Below are 22,765 nucleotides of genomic sequence, written 5' to 3' on the forward strand. Positions count from 1 at the left end.
TGGAAAAGACCCTGATGCTGGGAGGGATTGGGGGCAGGAGGAGAAGGGGACGACAGAGGATGAGATGACTGGATGGTATCACTGACTCGATGGACATGAGTTTGAGTAAACTCCGGGAGTTGGTGATGGACAGGGAGGCCTGGCGTGCTGCAATTCATGGGGTCGCAAAGAGTCGGACACGACTGAGCGACTGAATTGAACTGAACTGAACTGAAGGCTGGAGTTCATGGGGAAGGCTTTATAGGAATTAAAGAAGCTACATTTCCTTTGTACATTTCAATCTTGTGTGTAAATGTGCAGCTTGGCTATACAATACATGCTAAGTCACTTTAGTCGTGTCTGACTCTGTGCAACCCTATGGACTGTAGCCGACCAGACTCCTCTGTCTGTGGGATTCTCCAGGCAAGAATGCTGGAGTGGGTTGCCATGCCCTTCTCCACCCAGGGATTGAACCCATGTCTCTTACGTCGCCTCCCTTGGCAGATGGGTTCTTTACCGCTAGTGCCACCTGGGAAGCCCCATAGAGGCTCTTGTTATGAAAGATACACGTGGGCAATGATCAGCATTCTTTAGCATTGGGTCCAGCCACATGTGGACCCGGTGTACTCCTCCTTCATATCTCTAGGCCCACTGGTTGATTTGTTCCTTTCGGCAGGATGGCAGCCCAGAGAGACCACAGCAGCTGAGGGTCCAGGCATGGGCCAGCGGAGGACCCACCAGCAATGTGATGGGCTAATCTTGAACTTTGAGAGCACAGTCTCCAAAGTGGAGACAAATGAACTGTGACTGGCAGAGACTGCTTTGGGGAAGATGAAATATTAGAATAGAAGGCTATCTTTAGCCAGGTACTATTCTGCAGATTCTTAGCCCCAAATCTAGCAGCTTCCACTTATCAGAGTTATTGGCAGCTGGACTTGGATCAAATGCATCTTACTGTCCAAACACACAACAGCTGAGAAGTCTTGAAGGCTGTAGGGGATGAGGGTCAAGGCTTGGATCTTAAAAGGAGACAATTAACAGCATTAGTTTGTGCGACTCCCTCTGTGTCTCCCCCTCCATAGAACAACAGGCCAGCAGACACTTGGCCCTTTTCCAAATAAGGAGCCAACCAAGAGTCTTCTTTCCAGTGCACGCCCACCGACGGGGCAGTCATCACTCCCCTTTCTGGAGCCCCCTAGGATTGATGGTCTCACTCTCCAGGAGGCACCACCACCTCATTAGCAGCTCTGTACTCACTGTTCCTTCTTTCCCATTGCTCTTAAATAGCTTAAAAAACAGAGTATTCTTAGTCTAAGCTCAGTTATAGGAAAACATCTTTCCCGCCCACCCCTCCTCCCATACACTCCACCCTAACAATTCAGCTCCATCTTCCAAGCCAGGTGGAAAGCTCAGGGCCCCTGTTTGAAACCCCACTTCAGTCCCACTTCTTTCCCTCCTTGACCTTGGGGAAACCTCAGGACCTTGCTGCCCCGGTGCGCTGGGGGCCTGCCTGTGGACTCTGAGCTGGGGCGGGGTGGGGGCGGCCTGCTACTGCTGCCTCTTGCTTCTCTGCCTGAAAATCCTCCCCCTCTTCTCTCGACTTCTGTAATCGAGGCCCTTTCAGTGGAGGAAAAAAAGAAAAACAAATTCTGAGGAGGTTGAAACTCCAATATTGTTTTCACTTGGTTCTAAAGTGAGCCCCGCAGGGCAATGCCTGGCTCCTAGTTCCTGCTCCGTTGTGTGGTCTCCCGCAAGACCGTGGCCTTCCTGATCTCTGGAGAGAAACTTTCATAGCTGTGGGTGTGGGGACGGGGGGCGAGGGGGTGGGAAGACCACGGATGGAAAAGTTCTTCGTAAAGGACAGGCTGCACAGCCTTCGGGTGGGCGCTGCCCCTGATCGTGACCCGTTCTGAGCTTCTGGGAATGGGCTGGTGGCAGCCAGCCTGGCTATTTATGAGATGCTGGTGAGAGATGCTCAGGCTGTGAGCCTGGGGGGCAGGCATGCCTCACATACTTCTTCCATGGAACATTGCTGTCCTCCTCTCCTTCCCAGGCTCCATCTGGTCACAGGGGGCGGTGGTGGGGGTGGGGGGCGGGCAGTACTAGCTCTAGACAGAACTCAAAGGCAGAGGAAGCTTATCTTCAGGGCTCTCGCCATTGTCATCACCATATCCCAAAGGGATCAAGTCACCTCCTGACTCCACCTGCCCTGGGCCCTCTCTCCCTGGACCCTGCCTGCCCTGATCCGCATGGCTTCCTTAGCCGAAGTTTTCTATTTTGGGTCATAACCACATAAGACTCTGCTCTGAGGAGTTTAAAAAAAAACAAAGAATCAGCAGGGCTAATTGCTTTAGGGTGTCACTCCACCTGATCAAATGTCCCCAAATCTCAGGGGCACCACGTTTGAATCCAGAGGAATTCAATTCAATGCAGTCCAAATGTATATCTCCCAAACCCACAATAGGTTTCTAAGTTGGATGTGAGTAAACTGGGGGAGATGGACACAGGGAAGGGGAGAATCTTGGAGCAGCAGGTCTGCTGCCTAAACCCACAGATAATGGCTCTCAACTCTGTCTATGCGAAGTGTCTTCCCCAGGGTCTCACCTGAGGCTTCTGAGTGAGGAGGTGTGGATGACTCGGGGGGCATGCTGGGCAGGCCTCAGAGCCTTCCTGTGGGGCCAGGTGTAGATCTTTCACAGACCCCAGAGGGATCAGCCCATCCTGGGACAGCTTCTGGAATTTTCCACTCCCTGAGAGCATGACTCAGAAAGGGCCGTGGGTCTTGGGAGGGGGTTATCAGTTGGCTCATCTTTCATAAGACTGTACTCTCTGTCTCCAGGCTGGGGCCCACAGAACCAGAGGAACATATACATTGTCTGGCCATAACGAGGCTAAAAGACCGACGCTGGGACAGTTTCTGGCCCAGGCCCCACGTTTTCCTGGACTGAATTGCACTTCTCATCCTCTGGGCTGGGAAGTGCACTAGAAAGAGGTCAAGTTCTGGCTCCAGTCTTGGCTTGGCTGTGAGCTGTGCAGCCCCAGGCAGAGTCCTGTACATCTCTGGGCTTTCCCCTTTTCCTTAGTAGAAACAGGAAAATGAACTAGATTGGGGTTCCTTGACATTTGTTTGTTTTATTTTTTAGAAATATTCGGCCCAGGAGACTCTGCAACCAAAGTGGGTTTGCTATCTACCACTTCTTGGAGAGTCAAGATCCGTGTTAGCTTATTAACGGCTCTGAGAGTTTTAAAGACACCTGCTTCATGTTCTGTAAGCTGGCGTCTCCCAACTTTACTAGATTGTAATTGTAAATTCTTTCCTTATGCAACTCCTACAAGCATCCAGAAGACCTAGACTTGCTCAGAGCCTGCTGGGGAAAGTGGAGACTGGGCCAGCTCTGATGCTCTGTGATTGCATACTTGAGCAATATATGACATTTCCAGCAGCCTGCTGTCATCACTCACAGCCCTGCTCTTCTCCTGGTGCACAGGCACGTGGCCGGGCCTTGTGCGTGCTGTCAGAACCCATCTCTGACCATGGGCTGCAGCTCAAGTGGGTGGTCCGCTTTCCTGGGCCTGTGCCCTCGACCCGAAAGGCCCCTGGACACTTCTCGATGGACAGACCCTCCCAGGAACACCAGCTGCCTCCCCAGCCCTTCCCCTAATCTGGCGCCTCCAAAGCCAACTCTGCACGCCAGCTTCTGTACCCTCCCCCCAGTCACTGAGGAAGGTTGTTTTTCAATTGCCTCCTGCAGTTTACTTCACTCTCAAACCCACATTTAAGTTTAATCAAACCCTGCCGCACTGACAAGCCAGAATTCACAATCTGCTTAAGGCTTATTGTGTGCCTCTTGTCGAGGAAATAAAGAGGAAATAAGGGGTTCGGTTGGCGGCTGAGGGGTCGGCATATGAGTCACTGGAGAGAGCTGGGCGTGTTCCTTATTCTTCATGTGTTTGGTTTCCTCCTCTGCTGAATGGGACTAATAATCCCCGCTGTCTCTATTTCCCAGAATTCCTGTGGGTGTCCAATACATCAGTGGGCACAAAAGCATGCTGCAGCCTCTCAAGCCGTGAGCCCGCTTTACAGGCACGTGGATGGATCGCTGGGGGTAGGGGGAGAGGGGACACAATTTAAACAGGGGTGAGCGCACGGCAGGAGACGCGAGTCTGCTGTTTCCTCAGCGGGTCTCAGCTCCCACGTGCCTCTCAAGTGTGACCCCTTCTCGCTGTGATTCTAAAGCGCCTGAGGACACAAAACGCTTCATACATCACGGTCCTGAAATGCAGACCAACGATTTTATCTGCTACTCTCCCCAAAAGAGATCTACTGAGTACAGAGGGAGCCCTGCCCGAGTTGGGTTTCTCCGTGGGCTGATCTCCATCGGGGCACCTAGTTCTGAGCTGTGTTCAAGGGTCTCATTATTTTTTAAATTAATTAATTAATTTTGATTGGCAGATAATTACTTTACAATATTGTGATGGTTTTTGCCACACATAACCAACGGGAATCCGCCACAGGTATACACGTGTCCCCCCCATCCTGGACGCCCCCTCCCACCTCGCTCCCCACCCCTTCCCTCTGGGTTGTCCCAGAGCACTGGCTTTGGGTGCCCTGCTTCATGCACCGAGCTTGCACTGGTCATCCATTTTGCACACGGTAATATACAAGTTTCAATGCTATTCTTTCCCATCATCCCACCTAGGCTTAGCTGTGTGTCTGCCACGCTTTGCCTTTAAGACCCTTTCCCACACGGGAGGTGGGGGAGAGCGGGGTGGGGGGCTGTGCGTCGTTGGTACCCAAGTGGGGCTCGCTCTACTGCGCCCCTGGGAGGTTGAGAGGAGGGATCGCGGGGAGTGGGAGCAGGAGGAAGGACCGTCTTGAGCTCGCTATGGCCGTGGGTTACACCACTGGAGAAGCTCTGAGTTATATCACGCTTCCCCTTCCCCACACCCCGCTCCGGGACACCGACAACCATCCACAGCCCTTGCAGCGCCCCCACCCCACCCCCAACCCCATCGCTAGCTCGCATTCACGCAGGCGGCTGCCCGGCCCCAGCCCCCTCGCCCTTGACCAGGGTTGTAGCGCCGGCTCGCAGCCTGTTTGCAGACAGCCGCCCTCCCTCATTCATGCTGCAGCTCATTCACTCCGCTGCCTCTGGCAGGCTGCGGCTGGGCCCCAGGGCTTATTTATTTCTGGCCGCTAGTCTGTGTGTGAATGGGGGACAGGGAGCCAGCGAGGCGCCGTCCTCCTAGAGCGAGATTCATCTCCGTCGCCGCCGGGAATTGCACCCAGACCCTCAGGCGCTCGCTGCCGCAGACCGAACCCCTGGGCCATGCCTGTGCTGGGGGCTTTCCCTGCAATGTCCCTCAAGGGAGGGATCCTTAACCCCATTTTGCAGTGCAGGTACTGACAGGTGGAGATATTAAGAAAAATGACCTAAATCTAACACAGGAGGGGACAGAGCGGGCACAAGCCCCAGCCCGTCAGACCCCCGACAGCGGTCTCCCTGTCCACCCCGCACCCCTCCCCACGTGGTACCTGTTGCCTCTTTCCTGGAGGTGGTTGTTGGAATTTCACTTACCTCCGACCTCATCCTCAGGATGCTCTCCTGTAACCCCACCACCAGACTGATTGCCCCTGGAACACATGGCTGGCTCCCATGATTTGGGAAGCCTGGATCTCTCAGCTTTCTCAAATTTACGCCGAGGCTGGACATCTATCTAATGCCTAAGTGACTCCTGGCTCCAGCGCAAACCTTTTCTCACTCTAACCTTGAGCTTCTTTCCCAAAGTTTTGCCCTATCTTTCTAAAGAGTGCTCTTAATACACATACAAACACCCACACCCACACCATAGCCATCTGTAGTGTAGTATCACGGAAGGGTCTCTGATTCTATCAGAAGATCTGGGTGCAAATGCCGCTGTCATCAAACGGATACGACCAGTATCCAGTTCTGCCTGGTGGAGCCTCAGAGGAAATGCGATGCGCCCCACCAACCCTACGGGCTTGTCTTAAAGATGGTTAAAAGCACACGCACTGTCAAGTGTGGTCCCCACACCAGGGATTACTAAGCGCTCTGTGCTATGGCCTGTGGGGTCTTGTCTTTGGTCCTAGATAAAGCTTCAGTCAAGTAGGACTGCCGGGGGCCGGACTGTCTCCAGCCTCTGATATGAGAAAGATGGTCTCCTTACCCAAGAGGGAACCCTCTTGACTCCCGTGACCCTTCTCAGAGATCTTCCTCTTCATCGGTTGATCTGATTCCAGAACAAGCAGCAGGCCAGCCATGCGGCGCTGCCCGGGCAGCGGTGAGAGAGCGCGGACCACTGCCTCCGGGAGCTTCAGGGTTAACGCTCGTGCGTCAAAGTTACGTGGAGAGAAGGGGCCCCAGCGCGGATGGGGGTGGTGGTGGTGAGTCCAGACCCTGTGACCACTGTGACCTGAGAACTGAACTAGGGAAGCGGCAAGACGGAGGGGGAGACAGACGCGCCCCCGGGGAAGGTGAGGGCGGAGCCGCGTGACTGACAGTGGTGCCTGCGCTGAGTTCTGCATCCTAACGCAGCCGGGGACCGGCCAGGACGGACGGAGGCTGGTCTGCCTTCCTTGGGTCTGTGAAGCCACAGGCTGTTTACTAACCTCCTTTTCCACCCCCGCACTGGCTCTCCTAATTCTCACAACAACCGAACAGGGCACTGCCCCATTTGACAGATGGGTCAGAGGTTAAGAGATGCAGGCAGGGCGGTGAGGATGCTGCAACTCCTGACACCCTGCACATGGCCGGCCCCTCCAGGCACAGAGCCGACTGGACTGTCCCTGGAATGCAGGCGGGCATGGCAGGTGAGGCACATACGAATATTTTGCTCCCCTTTCTGTGCCCAGAAGTGCAGAAGGTTTCCACTCAAACCAGCCCTGAAGTTATGGCCAGATGACTGCCCGCCCCCCATCCCCACGAGATTCCCTCCCAGACCTCCATTCAGACTTATCTTCCCAGGCAGCTACAACTTCCCTCTGACACTCCAGATTCAGGCAAGATAGGACCTGGGGCTGAAATTAACACCCAAGTTGCTTGCAGGAGTGGCTGTTCAAACCCACTCTCTTGGTTCCAGCTGCCTCCGGCCGAGGGAGGAAAGCTCCCCGGACCAAACAAAGAAGCAGGTTCATCTTACCCAGGGACTCCGAGAGATGGTCCTCGATGGTCCTCCCACTCCAGCTCCTACAGGTCTGGGAGGCTAAGCGGCTCCAGCGCTTCAACAATACACCGAATTAAAGGGGAGGAATGCAGAGGTTTTCTTCCCCAGGACCGTAACCAAGCAGCCTTAAAGGGGAGGAAAAGGAGCTAGGGCGGCTTGCATGTCTCCTTCCTTTCCTCCGCCTTTGCTTCCCTCTGAGCAGATCCAGAAAAAATCCTTTTGCCCAGGGCCCCTTTTACGCTGCATGTGTGATTGTGTTTGTGTTGACACGTGTGATGCAGAGAGGGGAAGAATCAAAGGCAAAAACAAAATGACAAAGATTGCCATTGGCCTGAATGGGGTGGTAACAGAAAATCAGAGACTGCCTGCCTCAGTCTCCCTCTTAACCACGCAGCAGCTGGTGTATGTTTCAGATACCTTCCTGAGCAATAAGACATCTATACTGGCTGCAGGGCCCCCCGGGTCTCACAGAACGGGAGGAGAAGCACTTGGATGTCCCTCGGGGGGACACGGTGCTGGACAGTTTCACCCGATATCGGTGATGCCTCCCCTGTTTCTAGAAGCAAAGCAATCCGATCCCCAAGCCTGCCATCCTCTTTTCAGTCCTAACCTGTTGGACCCCAAGGAGACCATTCCCCTCCTTCCGGAAACTCTAAGCTTTTAAATTGTGCCTTTCCAGTTTTTATCACTTGGGTTTTTTGAATAAACAGCACATTCCTATGGGTCTGCGATCAGGATTCTATTGAAAGCCATACCTAACGGCATCTCACCCCATCCACTCCCCGCCCACCCCGCCCTGTACAAGTGGCTGCTTCGATTAGTTTCTCCTGTGTCTCCAGCGTTTCATGCAGATGCAAACAAAAGAATATATATATTCCCTGCCCCCCTTTCTTATGTAAAAGGGGACATCTATTTTCATCTCCACAACCTTAATTCAGGTCCCCCTTCTCCTCTCTTGGGTCCTGTTGTAATAACCTAGATTCTAATTGGCCCCTGGGTGAGGAAGTCCACTGGGATAGTTAAAAGAGGCTCTGGAGAAGGCTTCTGGGTTGGATGCCTGGGTTGTCTATTGACTGGGTGTGTGACCTTGGACAAGTGGCTTAACCTCTCTGTGCCTCAGTTTTCTCATCTGGTCAATGGATGATCACTGAACTTATTTCATGCACTAGTGGAGTGGAGCAAGGCAGAAGGCTTAGAACAGTGCCTGGCACTTGGTAGGTTGTCGGTGAGTGTGAGCTAGCAGTATGCAACTTTAACTTTTGGTAGAATGATCCCTCAAAAATATCCATTCCCTACAAAAAATAGTCCAAACACCTCATCCCATCATTGCAGGCGTTACAGGATCTGGCACGATAGTACCCTGCCCCCCTCCACCCCCGAGTCCCTCTGTCCACCTAGCTGATGCTCCAGCCACATCATGAGAGACACTGATTTCTAACACACGGCGGATTTCCAGAGCTCCTGACCTTTGCTTCTGGAGCTCTATCAGGGTAGAAAGGCCTTTCTTCATTCTCAGGCTACGGAAATGCTATAGGTTTTAAAAGCTTACATCAAATGCCATCTCATCCATAAACCCGTCTATGATTTCCTCGCCTCCTTGGAAGGAATCACTCCTTTCTCTGTGGTGGTTCCCAGAACTTTTCATCTACCGCTCTCTTAATCTTTGTCTGCCTTGAATTCTAGTCTGTGTTTCCACTGCTGTCTCCCTTCTGGAACAGAGAGTTCTTAGCAGAGTGATTTTGCCTCTCTCCCCACCCTCTTGACCTCGTTTCCCTAACCCTCCTGTGTCCCTCACAGGGTAGGCACTCGGCCAATATTTAGTGATGAACCAGATAGGTTCCACCAGAAGTGGAAATGCCTTTGAGAGTCAAATAAGATAGGACTTCTCATGGTAGGTGCACATGTCATTACTCATCAGTATTGGTCACGAGAATAATAGTGTATTAATCCTATGGGTCTAGCTTCCACTTAGTGCTTAGATTCTCTGGGTATAGCATCCCTGCTTACCCAGAGGTAAAAGGAGGGCAGCTCTCCTTTTCCTGCTTGGACACTGGAACCAGGGAGTTTATCACTGTATGAGTGAGTCAGGTAAGTTCCATGGGCACCAAAGATGTTAGCAGCTCTGAGGGAGCTGAATTCTGGAGTCTCCCCCATCATGCACATACGTACACTCACTCTTTAACTATGTATCAAGCACTGACTCTGTACTAGGGATTGAAGATGGAAGTCAGACTCAGAATCCACACTCACAGAGCTTCTACCGTCCACACAGGAGCCCGTCAGTTCTGTACTGACAGAGTCCCTTGTATTCTGATGCCACTTTGAATCGGGCAAGGACCTGTCTGTGAGCATCCGCTGGCCTCCTCCTGCCAGTTCCCTCCCATCTCCATGCACGCTGCTGGTGCTGGCGAGCCACAGCGCTGGGACTGAGTTCTCAGCTGCGCAAACACAAGTAGGCTCAGCAGGTGTTAGACTGCGTGGGGCACAGTGTCACCTCTTTATGCCGAGTTCAGGAGGCAGGTACTGATTGGGTCACACGCCAGACATTAGAGGTCAGAGCGGGGACAGAACATCCCACTGCTCCGGTACTGACAGAGGTGACTGAAAAATGTTTCCCAAGGAGGTGGAAGACAGCTTTGGGCCTGATAACACGTGCACACGTATGCACACGCACACACACATGCACATACACACCCATGCTTGCAGTCTGACCCCCTTTAGATTCTTGTAGTGGTCTTATCACTATGTTTCCCCCAATCAGCAATTTAACAAAATGTTTACTAAACATAAACAAACACAGAGGACTGTAGAGCCTCTTGATGAAAGTGAAAGAGGAGAGTGAAAAAGTTGACTTAAAGGTCAACATTCAGAAAACTAAGATCATGGCATCTGGTTCCATCACCTCATGGCAAATAGATGGGGAAACAGTGGAAGCAGTGGCAGACTTTATTTTTTGGGGCTCCAAAATCACTGCAGATGGTGACTGCGGCCATGAAATTAAAAGACGCTTACTCCTTGGAAGAAAAGTTATGACCAACCTAGAAAGCATATTAAATAGCAGAGACATTACTTTGCCAACAAAGGCCCATTTAGTCAAGGCTATGGTTTTTCCAATAGTCATGTATGGAGGTGAGAGTTGGACTATAAAGAAAGCTGAGAGCCAAAGAATTGATGCTTTTGAACTGTGGTGTTGGAGAAGACTCTTCAGAGTCCCTTGGATTGCAAGGAGATTCAACCAGTCCATCCTAAAGGAAATCAGTCCTGAATATTCATTGGGAGGACTGATGTTGAAGCTGAAACTCCAATAGTTTGGCCACCTGATGCAAAGAACTGACTCATTTGAAAAGACCCTGATGCTAGGAAAGATCGAAGGCAGGAGGAGAAAGGGATGACAGGGGATGAGGTGGTTGGATGGTATCACTGACTTGATGGACATGAGTTTGTGTAAACTCTGAGAGTTGGTGATGGACAGGGAGGCCTGGCATGCTGCAGTCCATGGGGTCGCAAAGAGTCGGACACGACTGAGTGACTGAGCTGAACTGAATCACAGAGAACAGCTGGAGATGAAGCAACAGCAGCCAGGATGCTGTTAACTCCCGCTGTCACCAGAGATGCAGCCATGGGGAGCCAGCTCTGGGCTCGGGAGGTCAGGGCAGGTTTCCTGGGGGTCAGCCTGGGCCTTAAGAACGAATAGGACCGGATCTGGGAGCTGTGGTGGGTGGGATGGCATTAGGAAAACCCAGAGTTTGGAACGTACAAGGCGCGGGCTGGAGATGACAGCCTGCAGTGCAGCGGGAGATTAGATTGGCTGGGCAGGATGAAACAGCGGGGCTGTGGGCTTGCCCACCAAGGCAGCAGGTTCTGAAGCGAGGGTATTGGTGGGAGCCCAGTCGTGATGTACTTGATGCTCGGAGAGATCAGAGCCTGGAAAACCAGCAGAGAAGCTGTGTGGTCACCAAGACCTGAGGGAACGAGGGCCAGAAGAGGGAGGAGTGGGGATGAGGAGGAGTTGGCCTGAAGGGGGTGCCCTTGTCAGTCAGAGAGTGTCCTCTCACCCCACAATAGCTGGTGGGTCTGACTTATCAAGCTGTTAAGTTCACAGTGATGCTGGCAAAAGGAGAAGTGGCCAGGTGTATTCCCCAGGTCCTCACCTCTGCTGCCTCCGCGCGGTCACACTTATCCCTGAAATGAACAAAATAAGGGGTCTCCCTGTGGTTAGGATAAGGAGGAGAAAAGGGAAGCACACTCATGAGGACAGAGCAATCCTTTGCCTGTCAAAGAGCAGATTCTTGCCTGCCTCCCCTTGGTCGGTGCTGTCTTTTATATTTTTTATGCTAAAATGGTTAATTTTTATTTTTGTTTAAAGAGTTAGCATGCATTGCACCAGCTCTGTTACTAAAGTGCCCCAAATCACAAAATAAATTTAGTATTGTAGGTAGAGGAATCATACAGCAAATAAAGGGAAAAGATAAATTCAAAAAGAGGAAATAACAGTAAAGGTCAAGAAATAAAGTAGTGGGGGGCGTTCGTTGCTATTTGTCTTTTACATTTAATTATATCTCAGATTGAGCTTTCTGGAAAACAAATAACAAGACATGATGAGGTGCCAGGGTGGAAAAGGGAAGGGAAAACAATCTCCATCCATTTATTCATGCAACAGATATTTGCGAGCTCCTCCTTGGTCCTGGGCGATTTAGCTAGACTCTGAGTATACATTAATAAACACAATAGGCACAGCCTCTGCCCTAATGAATTCTGTGTTCCAGCAGTAACGTAGGATCTTAAGCAAATACAGACAATTACAATTGTGATGAGTACTAAGAACAGTTTAGGGCATTAAGAAACTGTATGTTAGGGGGATCTTACCAGCCCTGAGGAAGGAACTTTCAAACTGGAGTCAGAAGAAAGAAGAATGAGCTAGAAGAAAAGAACAGCATTTGTAAAGGCCCTGGGGTGGAGAGGAGCCATACCTTTCGGAACAGAGAAGTACACTGAGCTGCGCTGGGGGAGCAGGAGGGAGAGGAGCCCCAGTTGCTGCTGGTGAAGGTGGAAAAGAGGCAATTGTGCGAGATCTTCAAAGTACGATGGAAAGGATAATGAGTGGGGAGGGGCCTCCAAGGAGCAAATCCCACTGATGTCATAACACATTCTCACTGAAGTTGGTTAATAGAGAATAGAACAAGCTCAAGGAGTGGGAATGGGGAGGGGGAGATGGGGAGGGGATGGAAAGGACAGGACAGCAGAGACAGGCTGGCACACAGGTGTGAATCAGTGTGATACTGCTACTTTAGTATTTATTTGTTTTAAAAATAAGACACCAGATTTCTAGTGCTTCCGGGAACAGACATGGTCTGCATTGTTCCTGCAGCCTGTGGTGTGCTCATTTTTCAATTTGAGGTGGGCTTATAAAAAGTCTCCTCATCTAAACACCTTTCTTTGGGTCCACAGGCAAAAGGGAGCACCCTCTCTGTTCTCCCAAGGCCCCTTCTCTGCAGGGGCATGCAGCTTGCTCCATCTGATACATGTCACGTTTGGCCCAGAAGTGACAAGTTCTCTAAGGATAGGAACCATGTCTCAATGACTTCTATGATGACCCTATTGCCTGGCAGAGAGCCTGTCCCACAAAGGTCTGAAAAATCAAAGCGCCGAGTAAAACCTAAAAGGAGAGTTTTCTGGTGTGTCCTGTGTTTGACACCTTTAATGATGGACGGAGCAGGAGGTCAGTCCATTAGTAACAGGCTACCATGAGCTGCCTCGTGCACACGCAGAATACAAAAGAAGATACCAAATATTTCTTTTCTTCTGGTTTTGTTGCATCTTGCAATTTCTTTAGGGTCCTCAGAGTTGGGTGTTGGGTGGCCCATTCAGTCAGCATCTCTGGCTACTTCCCCATGCCCCACTCTACCTAGGGAGGAAGGTATTAGTCCATGACACCTGGGCTTTCTCTTTCTTCTTTCCTCTTTCCTGTGATTCCTCCATCCCATATACCCTTCCCTCACATCTTTCTGTCCTTTTCAGCTTCTGTCAAGGTTAAGCAAGCCTTCAGTTATATCAGCTCCAGTCTGGGTGTGGCTGAGGTGGCTTTGGATCCTGTGAGTGGAATGCCTACAAGGTGAGTAGATTTTCACCTAATCCCCTCTTCGCATGCTAGCTGTGTATCTATGGCTGAAAGAATCTGTCAGCTTTATTGCCTAGAGTCATATTTCCAAATAAGCCCAGTCTTGGCATATGCCACATTCCAGGAAGAAATGGGGGACAGGACAAAGCCTATTACCCCAGACTTTGGATTTTTGGCTGATGACCTTGTCAGTTTCTATGTGGGAACTTGCTTCCGGTCCTCGGCAGAGATTGCAGGACCCTCTGTCCTCCGCGTCCATCATTATCTGCAGTATTTCCGTATCCATAGCTGGTGGAATCAATCATGATTCTCCAAGGTCACCAGTGTGACCTTGAAAGACAGTAGGGAGTGGGGTTAAGGGTAGTGGGTAGGCAGTCATGCGTATCACTTGCCTGATTCAGAGTTTTGTTAAGGCTGCTTACAAAGCACCCTATTGTGCAATTTGATTTTAATTTCCTTTTTCTGTTTCTTCCTAACCCTCCAGCGGATGGACAAATAGACTGGCCTATAAAAATTATGATGGTAAAAATTTCACTGAAGAATTCAGCCCACATCACCATGTTTACAAACAGAGATGCCCCAGACGGGGGATTGGGTGACCAAACATTTGTCCCCAGAGCATTTTTTTTCTTTTTTTTCTATCTAAGCAAGCTGGGATTAGTCAAAATCTCAAGGATCTTCCTGTTCTGCTCTGTGAAATTGGGCTAACAGTGTCAGTCTACCCCATGAGTCTGGCAGGGTCAAATAACATGAAGCGATGTGTGTGGAATATGAAAAGTAATGCTGTGTCTATTTCCGGTTGAAATAATGTGTCCGATGCCAGGTCCCCTGCCTTGGGCAGGGTTACAATGCAGAAGGGCTGTTCTCAGCGTCTCCAGAGGAAGGTGGGGTGGCCCGGCTTCCTCCGTCCCAGAGCGAGCTGCCGCTGCCCTCTGCTGACAACCTTCTGCCCAGACGTGGTGTCCGCCCTCCGGCTGACGGGGAGAGTAGACCTCTTTCTTGGCAGGGCTGTTTCTGACCCATCCGTCATCAGTAAATTCTCGCCTCAAATTCTCCATATGTGTGCTTTGGGTGGGTGAGCGCTTCTCTTTGCCATGCTATTCTAGGAACCGACGCGTATGTGTCAGGGGTCTGCTATGGGGGTGTGCAGTGTCAGGGGTCTCCTATGGGGTGTGCAGTGTCAGGGGTCTGCTATGGGGGTGTGCAGTGTCAGGGGTCTGCTATGGGGGTGTGCAGTGTCAGGGGTCTGCTATGGGGGTGTGCAGTGTCAGGGGTCTGCTATGGGGTGGGCAGTGTCAGGGGTCTGCTATGGGGTGAGCAGTGTCAGGGGTCTCCTAGGGGGTGAGCAGTGTCAGGGGTCTGCACTGGGGTGGGCAGTGTCAGGGGTCTGCTGTGGGGTGAGCAGTGTCAGGGGTCTCCTAGGGGGTGAGCAGTGTCAGGGGTCTGCTATGGGGTGGGCAGTGTCAGGGGTCTGATATGGGGGTGAGCAGTGTCAGGGGTCTGCTAGGGCGTGAGCAGTGTCAGGGGTCTGCTAGGGGGTGAGCAGTGTCAGGGGTCTGCTAGGGGGTGGGCAGTGTCAGGGGTCTGCTAGGGGGTGAGCAGTGTCAGGGGTCTGCTATGGGGGTGTGCAGTGTCAGGGGTCTGCTATGGGGTGAGCAGTGTCAGGGGTCTGCTAGGGGGTGGGCAGTGTCAGGGGTCTGCTAGGGGGTGAGCAGTGTCAGGGGTCTGCTATGGGGGTGTGCAGTGTCAGGGGTCTGCTACGGGGGTGGGCAGTGTCAGGGGTCTGCTATGGGGTGGGCAGTGTCAGGGGTCTCCTATGGGGGTGAGCAGTGTCAGGGGTCTGCTATGGGGGTGTGCAGTGTCAGGGGTCTGCTATGGGGGTGGGCAGTGTCAGGGGTCTGCTATGGGGGTGGGCAGTGTCAGGGGTCTGCTATGGGGTGGGCAGTGTCAGGGGTCTCCTATGGGGGTGAGCAGTGTCAGGGGTCTGCTATGGGGGTGTGCAGTGTCAGGGGTATGCTATGGGGGTGGGCAGTGTCAGGGGTCTGCTATGGGGGTGTGCAGTGTCAGGGGTCTCCTATGGGGTGAGCAGTGTCAGGGGTCTGCTATGGGGGTGTGCAGTGTCAAGGGTCTGCTATGGGGGTGGGCAGTGTCAGGGGTCTGCTATGGGGTGGGCAGTGTCAGGGGTCTCCTATGGGGGTGAGCAGTGTCAGGGGTCTGCTATGGGGGTGTGCAGTGTCAGGGGTCTGCTATGGGGGTGTGCAGTGTCAGGGGTCTCCTATGGTGGTGAACAGTGTCAGGGATCTGCTATGGGGGTGGGCAGTGTCAGGGGTCTGCTATGGGGGTGGGCAGTGTCAGGGGTCTGCTAGTGGGTGAGCAGTGTCAGGGGTCTGCTAGGGGGTGAGCAGTGTCAGGGGTCTGCTAGGGGGTGGGCAGTGTCAGGGGTCTGCTAGGGGGTGAGCAGTGTGAGGGGTCTGCTAGGGGGTGAGCAGTGTCAGGGGTCTCCTATGGGGGTGAGCAGTGTGAGGGGTCTGCTACGGGGGTGTGCAGTGTCAGGGGTCTGCTATGGGGTGAGCAGTGTCAGGGGTCTGCTATGGGGGTGGGCAGTGTCAGGGGTCTGCTATGGGATGTGCAGTGTCAGGGGTCTGCTATGGGGGTGAGCAGTGTCAGGGGTCTGCTATGGGGTGGGCAGTGTCAGGGGTCTGCTATGGGGTGAGCAGTGTCAGGGTCTCCTAGGGGGTGAGCAGTGTCAGGGGTTTGCTAGGGGGTGAGCAGTGTCAGGGGTCTGCTATGGGGTGAGCAGTGTCAGGGGTCTGCTATGGGGTGGGCAGTGTCAGGGGTCTGCTATGGGGGTGGTCAGTGTCAGGGGTCTGCTATGGGGTGGGCAGTGTCAGGGGTCTGCTATGGGGTGAGCAGTGTCAGGGGTCTGCTATGGGTTGAGCAGTGTCAGGGGTCTGCTATGGGGTGAGCAGTGTCAGGGGTCTACCATGGGGGTGAGCAGTGTCAGGGGTCTACTATGGGGTGAGCAGTGTCAGGGGTCTGCTATGGGGTGAGCAGTGTCAGGGGTCTGCTATGGGGTGAGCAGTGTCAGGGGTCTGCTATGGGGGTGGGCAGTGTCAGGGGTCTGCTATGGGGGTGTGCAGTGTCAGGGGTCTCCTATGGGGTGAGCAGTGTCAGGGGTCTGCTATGGGGGTGTGCAGTGTCAAGGGTCTGCTATGGGGGTGGGCAGTGTCAGGGGTCTGCTATGGGGTGGGCAGTGTCAGGGGTCTCCTATGGGGGTGAGCAGTGTCAGGGGTCTGCTATGGGTTGAGCAGTGTCAGGGGTCTGCTATGGGGTGTGCAGTGTCAGGGGTCTGCTATGGGGTGAGCAGTGTCAGGGGTCTCCTAGGGGGTGAGCAGTGTCAGGGGTCTGCTATGGGGTGAGCAGTGTCAGGGGTCTCCTAGGGGGTGAGCAGTGTCAGGGGTCTGCTATGGGGTGGGCAGTGTCAGGGGTCTGCTATGGGGCTGAGCAGTGTCAGGGGTCTACCATGGGACGGGGCAGTGTCAGGGGTCTACCATGGGACTGGGCAGTGTCAGGGGTCTCCTATGGGGTGAGCAGTGTCAGGGCTCTGCTATGGGGTGTGCAGTGTCAGGGGTCTGCTATGGGGTGAGCAGTGTCAGGGGTCTCCTAGGGGGTGAGCAGTGTCAGGGGTCTGCTATGGGGTGAGCAGTGTCAGGGGTCTCCTAGGGGGTGAGCAGTGTCAGGGGTCTGCTATGGGGTGGGCAGTGTCAGGGGTCTGCTATGGGGCTGAGCAGTGTCAGGGGTCTACCATGGGACGGGGCAGTGTCAGGGGTCTACCATGGGACTGGGCAGTGTCAGGGGTCTCCTATGGGGTGAGCAGTGTCAGGGGTCTGCTATGGGGTGTGCAGTGTCAGGGGTCTGCTATGGGGTGAGCAGTCAGGGGTCTCCTAGGGGGTGAGCAGTGTCAGGGGTCTGCTAGGGGGTGAGCAGTGTCAGGGGTCTGCTATGGGGTTGTGCAGTGTCACGGGGCTCCTATGGGGTGAGCAGTGTCAGGGGTCTGCTATGGGGGTGTGCAGTGTCAGGGGTCTGGTATGGGGGTGAGCAGTATCAGGGGTCTGCTATGGGGGTGGGCAGTGTCAGGGGTCTGCTATGGGATGTGCAGTGTCAGGGGTCTGCTATGGGGTGAGCCGTGTCAGGGGTCTCCTAGGGGGTGAGCAGTGTCAGGGGTCTGCTATGGGGTGGGCAGTGTCAGGGGTCTGCTATGGGGTGAGCAGTGTCAGGGGTCTCCTAGTGGGTGAGCAGTGTCAGGGGTCTGCTCTGGGGTGAGCAGTGTCAGGGGTCTGCTATGGGGGTGGGCAATGTCAGGGGTCTGCTATGGGGTGAGCAGTGTCAGGGGTCTCCTAGGGGATGAGCAGTGTCAGGGGTCTGCTATGGGGTGGGCAGTGTCAGGGGTCTACCATGGGACTGGGCAGTGTCAGGGGTCTACCATGGGACTGGGCAATGTCAGGGGTCTGCTATGGGGTGAGCAGTGTCAGGGGTCTGCTCTGGGGTGGGCAGTGTCAGGGGTCTGCTATGGGGTGAGCAGTGTCAGGGGTCTGCTATGGGGGTGGGCAATGTCAGGGGTCTGCTATGGGGTGAGCAGTGTCAGGGTCTCCTAGGGGGTGAGCAGTGTCAGGGGTTTGCTATGGGGTGAGCAGTGTCAGGGGTCTGCTATGGGGTGGGCAGTGTCAGGGGTCTGCTATGGGGGTGGGCAGTGTCAGGGGTCTGCTATGGGGTGGGCAGTGTCAGGGGTCTGCTATGGGGTGAGCAGTGTCAGGGGTCTGCTATGGGTTGAGCAGTGTCAGGGGTCTGCTATGGGGTGAGCAGTGTCAGGGGTCTACCATGGGGGTGAGCAGTGTCAGGGGTCTACTATGGGGCGAGCAGTGTCAGGGGTCTGCTATGGGGTGAGCAGTGTCAGGGGTCTGCTATGGGGTGAGCAGTGTCAGGGGTCTGCTATGGGGTGAGCAGTGTCAGGGGTCTACCATGGGGGTGAGCAGTGTCAGGGGTCTGCTCTGGGGTGAGCAGTGTCAGGGGTCTGCTATGGGGTGAGCAGTGTCAGGGGTCTGCTATGGGGCTGAGCAGTGTCAGGGGTCTACCATGGGACTGGGCAGTGTCAGGGGTCTCCTATGGGGTGAGCAGTGTCAGGGGTCTGCTATGGGGTGAGCAGTGTCAGGGGTCTGCCTTGGGGGTGGGCAGTGTCAGGGGTCCCCTAGGGGGTGAGCAGTGTCAGGGGTCTGCTATGGGGCTGGGCTGCGTCAGGCATGGAAATGATCCACCCCTTCCTGCATATTCTGTGTCTCTCAGGAATTCGTGATCTCACACCAGTCATCCGCAGGACATCAACCTTCTGGAAACTTTCCAGGGTGATAACTAAGACTGCCCCCAAGTTCCCTGCCCTGCCCCTCCCCACATCCTGACATGCAAAGGACCCAACAGGACCAAAGAGATGACCTGCCGATTGTCTCCATCCCCATGGTGCTCAGCACAGAGGTGTTCTGAAGGACTCACCTATTGAAGTATTTGTCTGTTGAATGAATAAGTTGACCTTCCGAAGTGCCTTCCTGGATACACCCTGAAATTCTCTAACATGTGTACATCGCCTTGAGAGTCACAGCGAGGAGGCTAGGCGTCAGACGGGGGAGCAGACTGGGGGCTGCCTTTTAAGTGTCTGATCACATCACGAGTGGCGTGCTCCTAGGCACGTTGGTTAACCTTTCTGCTTCTCACGTGCAAAATGGGCCCAAGGGAACCACCTTCTTCGGCCAGGGGGTCCTAAGAATTAAATGACACAGTGTATGTGATCCTTTCCCTCCCTGGGAAAGGATCTGCGATCATAAGTGGGTGCTTTGGGGGTGTGAGCGAGAGAGACAGGGCAGGCGCCGCACAGAGGGGAGGGCGGCTCAGAGGCTGGGCGGACGGGGAAGGGGCGGTGTCCTCGGAGATGGCAGGCGTGACTGCGCGGGTGGGTGTGCACGCCTGCAAGCCGAGCTCTGGGCAGAGGATTTCCACGTCCAGGGAGGTCTCAGCTTAAGGTCCTAGGGTGTGGGGGTGACGGGTCTTCTACCCCCTTGGGATAGCTGTCTGGTCCAGGAAGAGCAGCAGTGCTGAGCTCCAGAGCGCTCCAGTACTCAGGCAAGCCACGGTGTGTGCCCTGGGCGTGGACTGACTCACAAGTGGGAGAAGGTCTGAGACACCAGATCTTTCCTTAGTGATGCGCCAGGGACAGTGACACCAGGACTCTCATACGACTGAAATGCTAGGACCTAAGGGCTGGACGGCGTTCTGGGGACACACCCGCCCCCAGTGCCCACCGGAAAAGTCGCCACAGAAAACCTCGCCTTCCAGTGGCCCCCCATCCACCCCGGCCGAGGGTGAGTGAGCCCCTTTGCCCTCCCTGCATCCAAAGTTTCAGGAGGTGGGGGGTGCTCCCAAGGCTGCTGGCAGCATCACCCTCCAAATGTTCTCATCTCCCATTGTTCCTGAGATAGAACACTTAAATAATAGAGCTTATGATAAGTAGAAATCAGCAGAAATCGTTTAGTCCCGAGGAAGAAAACCATTGGTTGATTCAGACGCCAGATCACTTGTCCGACTGTTTGCAGCGCTGTGGTCCAAATCTGACCTTGGGAGATGCGCTGAAAGCATCTTGTGGAGGGAGAGAATGCAGGCAGGAGGCCTCCGGGGCAAGGCCTGTGGGCTGAGAACAACGTGTGACCTTGTCTCTGTCTCTGGGCCCCACACTGGGAACAGACACAATACGCTCCAGTCCAAGGTGAGTTTCTGTACCCTGGGGTGGAGGCGAGTCTGCAGCACCGGGCAGGGGGTGGGGGGGAGCAGGCTGGCACTGATGCTTCGTGTTATGCGGAGTTTTGATCTCAGCTTTCAGCACTGCTACCTCCTCTACAGGTGGGAGGAAGCAGAGAGAAAATGGTCTGCCCCGGCTTTCCAAAACCCTGGGGAAAGCAACCAAACTAGAAGCTTACTGAGGGAACAAGAGATTGCCTTCTGGTGGTGGTGGCAAGGCCAGCGTCCTCAGCAGCACTGGAAAATGATTGACTGATCTTGGGCTGCAGAGGTCCTAAATGAGCCTAAAGGGTCACGTTGGGGGCCCAGGTCTGCAAGATGAGAAGGGGGTGGGGAGGAGACATTTCTTCTGTTCCCCTCCTGGATGAGGGCACAGCAGATTCCAGGGAAAGGAGGAAAGGTTAGCATCAAAGGCAGATCTTGCTCCTTTTTCAACCCTAGGAAGCTTTGGGAGGAACAACCCCAGGAAGGAAAAATCCCAGGAAGCATTTTGAAACAAGGCAATGTCAGTCGTTCTGGACATTTCTCTGTAAGGTAAGGTTGGCCTTATGGCCGCCTGTGACTGGCTGAGAATGGGGGGATTAGGGACCAAGGCAGAGCTCAGAATCTAGAGGGGGTGCTAATGGGTGATAGCTGGTACATCCCACAAGAGGTTATGCGGACCTCACACGGGTGTGCAGGGAACAGCCGCGGGGGTCCAGGAGCAGGCGGTTCTCTGAGACTGTCCTGCCATATGCCTTCGTGTGGGCCGCCTCCTCTGCCCGAGTGTCCTCTCCTTTGCTGATGGGAAGATTACCAACTGTGCTTTAGAAACAGCTCACATCTTACCCCCTCTGTGAAATCCTCCGTGACAAAGTGATTCATTTTCTCCACAGTGTTTGGCAATCTCTTATTCATTTTTGCTACCATTTTCAAAATGCTAAATTATTAGATGAACATTATTTCATGAAATATTGAGCCCTTAGAGTAGATACTTGGTCTTTAAGTGCCTCCCATATAGCAGCTAGTAAATTATTAGTTCATTCAACAAACATAAATAGGGATTTAGGGAGGTCAGCTGGCTGGTAGCATGGGGGTGAGATTGGATGGCGGGGGAGCGCGATCAGGGCAAAACCCGGAAACCCAAGATGAGGGTGGAAACAAAAGCAAGGAAGTGTCCTTGTCCCACGGGAACCGGACACTGGGTGGGGTTCTAATGCAGGGATTCCAGCACAGGAACCCAGGTTGGAAATGAGGTCCAGGAAGGGGAATGCACTGCAGGAATGAAACAGGGCCTCTGTCACCGAGTTGAATGTTTGCCCTGAGAAAGGCTGGATGCTGACTGAGTTTCAGGAATATTGAGCAACAGGATCTTCTAGGCTCCTTAGGAAAAAGCAGTCCTGATGTCCAAGCTGGGACGGCTCTGAGTCTGCCGCTGGGGGTTCAGGGTTGAGCAGATCTCAGTTGCAGTTGAAGGACTGAGGCATCAACAAACCAGAGCCCTGGACCGTGGCTTTGTTCTCGCTTCTCCACAAAGGGGACCCAGGTATCCATATCCAGCCCTCCAGCCTCGAGCGGGGGGGACACTAGCATACCCGATGGCATCCCTGGAGAGTTGACCCCTCCTCCCTTGGACATTACACACGCCACGTGCAGCATATGGAAACTACGCCTGCAGAGACACAGACGCACCGTCCACACCTACCACCTGTCCGAGTTTTCCGCAGAGCCTACTTCTGGTTTTAAAATTCAGGAGCTGTTCTGTGGCTTTTCTCTTTCCGTGGGAGTATCAGACAGTTTCTCGATCCAGGAAAAATCTCCTAGGAGAGACCCTGCTCCTAACCCATGGATTAGAGAGGGGAGGGTTAGAGTCAGGTGAGCTAAACATGTCTGTGGGTGGTGTTTAATCATCACCAAAGCAACCAGAAAGTGAAGTGGACAAGTCATGCAAGTTTTAGTCTTAAAGACAGTTCAGGTCCCAGTAGCCCTTTGTAAATTCTCATCTCATAGAAGAGGTTTCCATTCTAGGTTTGAGTCCCTGTGGGGTGACTTCAGATAAATCTGAGCCTCAGTTTCTCCAGCTCTACAATGGAGAAATAATCTTGTAATTATTGTTAGTAATCTTATAAGTGGGCTTCCCTGGTGGCTCAGTGGGTAAAGAATTCACCCGGCAATGCAGAAGACGCAGGAGATGCAGATTTGACTCCTGGGTCAGGAAGATGCCTTGGAGGAGGGCATGGTACCCACTTCACTATTCCTGCCTGGAGAATCCCAAGGACAGAGGAGCCTGGCAGGCCACAGTCCATAGGGTTGCAAAGAGTCGGACATGACTGAAGCAACTGAGCATCCAATCTTATAAGTAAGCACTTGTAAGTAAGTAATCTTGCCTGCATTCAGGTTCTTACGAGAATAGAGGATACAGCTCCTGTGGGGTCTTCACAGCCCCCTTTGTCTTTTCTGGGTACAGGCTCCCACCCCTTTTCTGCTGGGAAGTTCTCATTTTCCTGTCATATGGCTCCGATGGGAGCCATCGTGAATATGTAGAACCTACCCTTGGCCACAGTTGATGGATCAATGGTGAGTACAAGTTAATTACATTTAGTTTTGTTGTTAAATGAGCTTCAAATTTATTTTTTAAAAAAGCTTTTTATTTTGGATTTTCTG

General features: G+C 53.4%; 1 protein-coding gene across 1 annotated transcript in view; it reads right to left on the reverse strand.

Moving 5' to 3' along the window:
* Positions 1-7,180, reverse strand: part of CAMK1G (calcium/calmodulin dependent protein kinase IG) — a 34,360-nt gene extending 27,180 nt beyond the window's left edge. The window contains exon 1 of the mRNA XM_065937240.1: positions 7,141-7,180. The gene's annotated coding sequence lies outside the window, so the exon portion shown is untranslated. The remainder of the gene's footprint in view (positions 1-7,140) is intronic.
* Positions 7,181-22,765: the final 15,585 nt, after the last annotated feature.

The sequence above is a fragment of the Muntiacus reevesi genome, chromosome 5 (genome assembly GCF_963930625.1).
Source record: "Muntiacus reevesi chromosome 5, mMunRee1.1, whole genome shotgun sequence".
NCBI classification, from domain to species: Eukaryota; Metazoa; Chordata; class Mammalia; order Artiodactyla; family Cervidae; genus Muntiacus; species Muntiacus reevesi.